Source organism: Lepisosteus platostomus, chromosome 2 (assembly GCF_059453375.1).
Source record: "Lepisosteus platostomus isolate fLepPlt1 chromosome 2, fLepPlt1.hap1, whole genome shotgun sequence".
Classification (NCBI taxonomy): Eukaryota; Metazoa; Chordata; class Actinopteri; order Semionotiformes; family Lepisosteidae; genus Lepisosteus; species Lepisosteus platostomus.
In genome coordinates this window covers 72,987,277-72,995,757 of record NC_142612.1, presented here as the reverse complement: position 1 = coordinate 72,995,757, position 8,481 = coordinate 72,987,277, and the positions used below count along the sequence as shown (strand labels likewise).

Here is an 8,481-nt window from a genome sequence, read left to right as displayed (position 1 = left end):
TTCTTCTGCTTCTCAGCGTGGAATCAACCTTTGCACGTTCATTTTACTTTACGTCTTATGTTCTCAATCTGAATCTCAATATGTTTCCTCAATCTGAAGCAATTTTCCAAACGGTGTCATTGCTTGGTACTTTGCTTTTAATTGTGAATGTTGTAGAAATAGGATAGACTTGTACAGTATGTGTTTTTTTTTACAAGACTTAAAGAACAAATCTCCTGGTCTTTCTGAAACGACGGTACAGTAACCGTATTGATGTTTCTACTCGAGATATAGCTGTGGATAGTTCTAGTACAGCAAAGTGTTTCAGGAAGATGCTGGCTTTAGGAAGGACTAGTGTTCATGTCTGTCATGTATGAACATGACATTATTTACTCATAATTCAATAGTGGGTCGTTATCATTATCTAAAGGAGGCTTGGATAGTAACAAGAATACTGTTTTTTGTATTTTCAGCTCAGAAGAAAATATGTAATCACGGATAATTTTTGTAGTTAGAATAATACGATTGGGAATTAATATTTACAGACAAGTATGGCGAGATCTCTGCCTCTTTTCTGTTCACCGCATTTAGTCCTTTGATTTATTTTAAACGATTGAGAGTTGCCGTTGCACTGCATCACAGATACTAGCTTGGGGCTTACAACAACTGTTAACACTGCCTTTTGTGTTTTGATGGAGAAGAATCAGGCTGAGGCGATTTTAACTGCACACTACCTTGATCCATAATACGGCAAGGAATTTGTTCTACAAGCTGAGAACCGACACCTGCAGGATCTTCAATTGAAATCGGATATAACTTGACAACCGGCTCTGAGAACACTTCCAATTACCAGTCTTGGTCTTTCGTGCGAAAATCATTTTATTAAAAAATCATTAAAACATTCATAACAGAAAATATTTATACTTCTAACACATTTTCCACAATTGTTAACACACGGTGATTGAGTATCTTAAATACAGAAAAGGTAAAGTGGAGCTATTCGACGTCAGCTTGTGTTTTCATCAACGAATTATTTACGAAGTTTCTTTTAGTTGCTAGTTGCCTGCACACACCAGCTCATCTTTTGCCAGTCAGAATAAACCAAGGCGAGACTGCCACACAGTTTTTTTTTTGTATTGTTAAACGACCTCTTCCCTCCTAACCATTACATCTTCACTGCCGTCTTGTGAAAGTGTTCGTACAGCCAGGGGGAGCTCCAAGAACATTCAGTTTTCGGAGTCTGTAAAGAGGAATGAGTGAAAAAATATTGTCTATGACACCATCAGTTTCCCTTCATTCGTAGGACCTGCGGGAGGGGTACCACACCACGCAGTAGCAGGAGATGATCTTTTAGTCAGAAAGTTTATCTTTTTTTTTTTCATTCCGTTTTGTAGGTAATCCAAGTGGAACGGGAGTTTAGTGTTGTATCGCAGACGGAGAGAAAAAACAGCCAGCTTGGGTCTTGTATGCATGCCTGGCGTTCTTTGAGGTTAAGACCAGAGTCTTTTATTTGCTGTGCTGGGATGCAGACATTTGAAACAGAGCCCTCTTTCCCCAACATTGAAAGACCACAGGGTCGTTTTAATCCACCTCAGCTGTCCTCGCCTGTTAAATGGCACATTTTAACATGTTCTATAGATCTGATGGTTTACAGTAAAAGTCTAACAGCTAAAACATTGCAATTGCGTGTAGCTTCATGCTGTTACTGCTGTCAGGCTTTTATGTATACATTCTTGTGATTCCTGTAATGAGACATGCTAAATAAAGATACTAAAGATTATTATTGGTACTTCTGCTGCTATTTATTGAAATTTATCAAAATAATTAATCATGTCAATTAAGTAATAGAAAAGCCAACCAGAAATCCAATTTACGTACAAAGGACATTTAAAAAAAATAGGTTAGCCAAGAAAGTCTTAATTTGTATCTGCCTGGGGGCACCTTTTTCATGTATTTTAAGCTGGGAACCCTAATCATCTCCCCTTCCCCTCTAAACTCAAAGCAAAATGCTATAATTCTCATTATTATGTCTTATTATTTCAGGTTTATCTGAGGGGCATCTTTGCATTTATCTGAGACCCAGGAATCATCCATACTGGGGGATGTTCATATTGTGCCACTAGAGGTCCCTGAAGAACACAATTTTAAAAGATGTAAACTGTGGCGCTTTCCCATTCTGAAAGAACTGCTTGGGAAAGTTCAGACTTATCTTTCATTGCTTTGAGAGTCGTTTCTAAGATTCCGAGATTACTATACTAACCTGAGCATTTTTTATCCGTAGTTTCTGGAAATAATAATAATAATAATTTTTGGGGTTATAGAACTGTAAGAATAAATTATTATCATAATTCCTTACACTGTTATAGCACTTTTCTGGACACTCCTCTCAAAGTGCTTTACAGATAACAGGGTCTCCCTTCCACTGTCAATGTGTAGTCCCCACCTGGATGATGTGACAGCAGCCACAGTGCACCAGTACACTCCCCCCATACCTGCTCTCAGTGGGGAGGAGAACAGAGTGATGAAGCCAATTTATAGTTGGGGAGCATTAGGAGGCCGTGATTGGTAAAGGCCAGGGGGACATTTGGCCAGGACAATGATAACACCACCAACTGTTTTCAAGAAACACGCCGGGATTCTTAATGACCCAGGAGAGTCAGGACCTCAGTTTAACATCTTTTGTGAAGAACGATACCCTTTTTACTGTACAGTGTCCCTGTCACTCTACTGGGGCATTAGGACCCATGCAGACTCCAGGGTAGGCCCCCCCTACTGGCCCCACTAACACCTCTTCCAACAGCAACCTTACCTTTCCAGGAGGTCTCTCCACTAGGTACTGGCCAGCCTCATTTCTGCTGAGTTGTGAGTTGATATCATTGGTAGCTTAAGTGTGCTAGACCAAGTACATAGTATACACCGAAGAATGCCTCGCCATACTGTTCTTTCTGAAAGTGAACAGCTGCATTTCATGAAAAGGGGTAATAATAAATTAATATGTAAAAACTTTAGGTTTTTAATAATGTATTGCTAAATTGGCATAGTATTGTTTTATATTAAGACATTGTATTGTTTCTAATATTACTGAGTCACTACATGTTGTTTATTGTTTTTGTTCAGATTAAAGCAAAATATTCCAAACACAATGTTCTCTTTTCCATAACTACGTCAGCAACATCTCAGTTCGGTGAAATGTTTTTGATAACAGGTTTAAAAACAGCTGAGCTTTTCTAATACGTTCTTTCTGTGTCTGAGAGTTATTCAGTTTAAGATGATGCAAAACTAGCTGACACCCACGCATATATGTTAACTGTCCCAAGATTTTACCAGAACAGCAAAACTATCATTAGTTATCATGACTGTATAAGGTTGAGCTGATCAACAATTACGTATTCACGCACCTCCTTCAAAAACAGACAGTTCATCTTCGGAACCGTCTGGCTAATGCACTGTCATATGAATTATGCAACGCTTAATGATTTGCTCAAGAAATGCTTATGCCGTGGGGCAGGATATACAGTCTAATTGTCACAAACCGGATGAATATCCTATCGAGTTAATTGAGCTAAACTATTGTGGATTCTGAGGATTTCAACAGGAGGGTCAAGCGCATGCCTTGATGAAACACTTGACAAGCTGGGTCGAAGATACGACCCGCCACATCAGAAAAACAAAAATACCTCTTTTTCCGATGTACTCAGCGACGGACAAACTTCAGTAAAAAGAAGGTCTTTAGCATTTTTTCGGAGGCTGACAATTGCTGTGGGAGGGTGTTGAGAACTTTGTGTTTCCGGGTGAAATCACAGCATAATAATATCCTGAAGTTAGGGAGTGTGAATCTGGGAAGCGACCGGCAGCGCCGGAGTGCTGTGGCTGTGAGAGGCAGGTTATCCGACAACAACGAGAATGATCGAGGAGGTTACTTATGTTTCCCACCTGCTTTGAACTGTGTCCGGTTTGTAACAAAGCCTCCAAAAGAAGCCGGATTTATCATTTTGCGCCTTTGCACGTTTAATGACTTTGCAAACTGTTGGCAGGACGTGAGCGCGTTTTAATTTCCTTATTAACACGGCGAACATCTCAAACATTGAGTCGGGAGAACACGACTTTAAGGTAGGAATTTTAACGATAGCTTTCGTGTTGGTGCTCTTTTTCCTTTAAACGCAGTTCATGCATTTCTAATGTTTTTAAGAAAGTTTAACAGAACCAGAAGTGTAGTTTTATTTAGTGGACCTACATTCCGCCTGAGTGTTTTCTGTTTGTCATATAGTGTAGATGTCAGACCTGGAAAGTTAACTATTTCGATGCGTAAAACGCTCTACCAGCAAGATTATAGTTGACCTGTTTATTGTTTTAAAGGTTAACGTGGTTTTATTTTATCCACCCAATACTCTTGTTAAGACACGTTGGAAACACGAAATGACAAAGTAATCGAGCTAATTGCGAGATAGACGCTTCCTTGGACAACAATATGCTTGGGAATGAGTCCTTACTGTGGTATGAGTCTTTACTGCTTGTATAATGTATAATGCACGTTTGACTCTGCTTTTACGAAGTAATTCTAGGATTTCTGTGGAAGAAAGTTGGATACTCAGATGACAAAGGATTTAATTTGGATGTAAAGCATTACTTTTTTTATATCCGGCTAAGCTATTGGAGTTCTTAAATGAGAAGTTAGAAACGTCTAAAAGGCAAAAGTTTAGTCAACTCAATTAAGAACACTTCATCTTAAACCTTGTTAGACAAATCAAATACCTGTTGCAGAAGATACGATATTGTCTCGGGCACAGTGTTTTGTTATCCTTTATTATTGAATATGATTCCGGTGTTGTCAGATGTTTTGCCTTTGTCGCTCTGTCGGCTCACTTAAGCCAACATAAACAGTAGAAAATCCATCGTTTTTTCTTAGTATACAGCATTATGGACTGCTGAGTAAGTAGGACAGTATCTATTGATATTACCCAAACAGTGGTGTATATTTATAACACAGATGTTATATAATAGACATCAAAATATTAAGGTTAAGCAATTTTTTTTGTCTACATTAGCTCCAAGGAGTATTTACACTAACGGCAATTAAATGGAATTAGTAATAAATAGAAATGATGTGGAATGTAGTCTAGCAGCCTGTGATTATCCACTATGTTTTATGGTGATTAGTTAATTTTTAGAGGTTTAATGGTGTAGTGACCTTGTAATCGCAAGGTAGGGAGATCAGTAAAAGTGGACTGTATCCCTACAACTACAGTATGTGATATCGAAAATAAATAGCATGGAAAATGTTCTACAAATAACTTTGGGAACTCTGGTGTTGCAACCCCCAAGTACCTGGTATCCAATTTTGATTAGGAGTTTCATTGTGTTAGAATATTACATTGCCAGCTCTCTGCTGTTTTCTGCAGTGTTTATTTTTCCCATAAACACAAAACAATGTGACTATTGAGCTGTGCAGGCACTACTCAGCTGTCAGTTCTGTGACCACCTGGAATCAGGATCCTAATGTACTCTTTATTTGCGTCCGCTTGAAGTTCTTGTTGTTTTCTTGTAGTGTAATCATTGCGCCTTGCACACAGTCTAATCTGTGGAATTTCACTTTTATTTTCCCAGTCAAATTTTCCCCTGCATGTTTAAACAAGTAGTTATAGTGCACAGTCTCTCTTTGTTGCTCTTTCGTTTGCTTATCTATTGTGTACATCGTTCGTGACCTAGTAGTTCTTTCTTTTGAACTTATTTTTCACCCTCATGCCAGCTCTTTCTGAATAAAAAGAGAGAGTTTATAGTCATTGTTGAGATCTATTGCTTTTGCTTTCATGTAGGAAATCTGCTGCTAACAACAGAAATATGGTTGCTTGTTGGTTCATTAACAAGTTCATTGCTCATCCCCCATTTCACATGTTGTAAAGCTGCATCTTTTCCATCAGAATAGTGTTTTTTTTTTCTTAGATCTGCCCTTTGTTCACAACGGATTTTCTTTTAGTCATTCAAATTGGGCACTATATCACTTATGCTCATTGGGTGCTAATTAAAGAATTAGTCTCCTTGACGTTATAAAACAAAATACCTGTAAAATACAGGCAATGCATATCAGGGCCCAGTTATGATGAATCAAAAATCTTTCTTTCATAGCATTAATGATAGTTCTGGAAATGACCTTTTTGAACTTCTGCTGTTGAACTCTTCAAAACTGCACTCCTCCCACTACAGGTATGTTTCAGTAGTTTGGCTAATTTAGCCCAGTCGTTCTTTTGTGCATCTGTATCCTTCTATCCCTGTTTTTTTTTTCCTTGCAATATGAAGGTAAACAAGGTTGTGAATCTAGTGTACTCCCACATGCAAGTGCAAGAAAAAGGTCTAAAAGCCGTTTTCTCAATTACTGTTGTGGCCATTGACTAAAAGCATGTGACTTTAAGTCATTGGAACATTCTGCTGAAAAGCAGTCAACTGGAATGCAGAAATAGCCCGAATGATGTCATTAGTCAGAAGACATTGTGTAAATGTGTGGTGGGTTTCACCCATTTAATTTTTGAAGCTGATGTTAAAACCTACTTTTGAATTTTTGATGGGTTGGCATTTTGGCTGAAAAATGCAGGAACAGGACAACTCTGTGGCTTTTAATGTGAAGGGGAGAGGCGCAGAATCTTATTTTAGTGGTCTTTCTCTTCGAGGCACCACACACATGAAAGATTCGCCCCTGCCTGACCAGCTCCAAGAGTAGAATCCTAAAGTAAACGAGAAGGTTCCACGGGAGAATTGAATTTGGTAAAAAAAAAAACAGTCAGTGTATTGATTCTCGCATATGCTGTTGAGAGAACATTTGTTGGACAAAAATATGGTGGTTTCTGTATGGAGTGATCTTCACACGAGCAGTCCATTATTAGCATGTTTAAAGTAACAGTAAGACTACTAACCACTGTGCCACCGTGCTGCCCCAGGTGCCGATATTTAAATTTAAAGTCTCTGTTACAGTGAGTCGCTAAGTGACAATCTTAAGTAGCAGCTGAGCATGAATGGCTTTACTTTTAGGTCACAGACTCTGTCTGCATGACCTAAAAGTAACTGAATCTGAAAAGATGGGTAGGGAGGTGCTGCTTAGGCAATCTAAAAATATCTAAGGTCCTATATTCAATGCTAGTATGTAGAGAATGTCACTTTCCTATATTTGATGCCTTTCAGAAAGCAGTGTCAGCAAATGAGTTGGAAAACCGTTTGTGTGGAGCTTTTTTCTCCATCTTTAAAAAACACCTTTCCATATCATAGTTAGAGGTGTTAGTCTAACACTGTAAGAAATAGAAATGGATAGTTTTTCCTCTTTATACCTACTTTGTTGAGCAATTACTCTTCAGCCTGATTCAGTGCTACCATGTCAGTCTACCACAGCTGAATAAGCTTTCCTCTGAAATCTGTATTGTCAGGGCTTTCATTTTCATCAATGAATTAAGACTGAGCTCTTATGATGCTATCTGCAGTCAGCTATATTAATGCATTTGGAGTCAGTAACCCTCTGTTCCAACAGTTCATTTTGCCTTGTTCTGGGATCATTTTTAGTTTCTGTTGGCCTTTAAATGCAACCGTACCAGGTTTAATGACTGTTCATAGGGTATTAAAGATTCTGAATGGAAGGATTCAAATGAGCATTTTTTTCCACTAAATCAGATATTTTTATATTTTACGAAAATTGTATGACCTTCATCCTAGTAAGGAATGGTTATTTTTAGATTTGATTCTTCTTTTTTTTTGTAATGTGATGCTGAGAGGCATCAGTAACCAGAAACCTAAAGGAGGAAGAGAATGTTTCTAAATACATTTCACAAAATCCTGAGGCAACGTAAGAATTTTGTCAGATTATTAGGTGTTGACACCTTTGCCAGAAGTATTTGTCTATTGTTTTTGACAGCGTTTATTTTTGTAAGCTGTTGCTCACCCCAGTGGTCACCCAGAACCTAGGTAGGCGTGGTCTAATTGTAGAACATCACAGTTTAACATCTACAATGTCTTTTGCTTAACCTAGACAAGGTAACCACTGTAACTGAGTCAAAACAAAAACGTATACTTGGATTGTGTCGCTTGCGAATCTGACAACAATGACTATGTGATATTTTTTGGTTCGTCCAGATTAAACGCCACCCCTGAATTGGGGTTTTACTTCATTTGCTTGAGTGGAAAACTGGAGATTTTGTCTTAATTTTTAAGAGTAGTTTTTTTTTTTTGGAAGGCACTAGCTCTATTTTGACAATTTTTTAGTTCTGCTGTATGAGTACACTTGAGTAGCTCTAAAGTTTAGTGTTGGTTGAAATATTTGTTGGAGGCATAGTTTAATCTTTAGAAATAGATGATCCAAACATATTTTACTCTTTGGGTTGTAAACTGTCATGGTTTTATTTTCTGCAAAAGGGAACTGCAGAGTAGTGTATCAATCTCTTTCTCATGCAGTACTTTCATTCTTGATTAAAGAAATAAAACATTGCTATTTTGTCAGCCTTGAAGTTAAATGATTTCCCTGTACTT

At 38.0% G+C, this 8,481-nt stretch overlaps 1 protein-coding gene and 1 long non-coding RNA gene across 2 annotated transcripts in view; one reads left to right on the top strand and one right to left on the bottom strand.

The window, feature by feature from the left end:
- Positions 1 to 840: 840 nt before the first annotated feature.
- On the bottom strand, positions 841 to 3,618 carry LOC148677069 (uncharacterized). The gene is made up of 2 exons (XR_015929680.1): positions 2,789 to 3,618; positions 841 to 1,219 (listed from the first exon to the last, which is right to left on the bottom strand). It is a non-coding gene; the product is annotated as an uncharacterized LOC148677069 (long non-coding RNA).
- A 194-nt stretch (positions 3,619 to 3,812) lies between these two features.
- The window catches only part of pik3cb (phosphatidylinositol-4,5-bisphosphate 3-kinase, catalytic subunit beta), a 72,987-nt gene continuing 68,318 nt past the window's right edge, over positions 3,813 to 8,481 (top strand). Inside the window, exon 1 of the mRNA XM_088617464.1 lies at positions 3,813 to 4,089. The gene's annotated coding sequence lies outside the window, so the exon portion shown is untranslated. The remainder of the gene's footprint in view (positions 4,090 to 8,481) is intronic.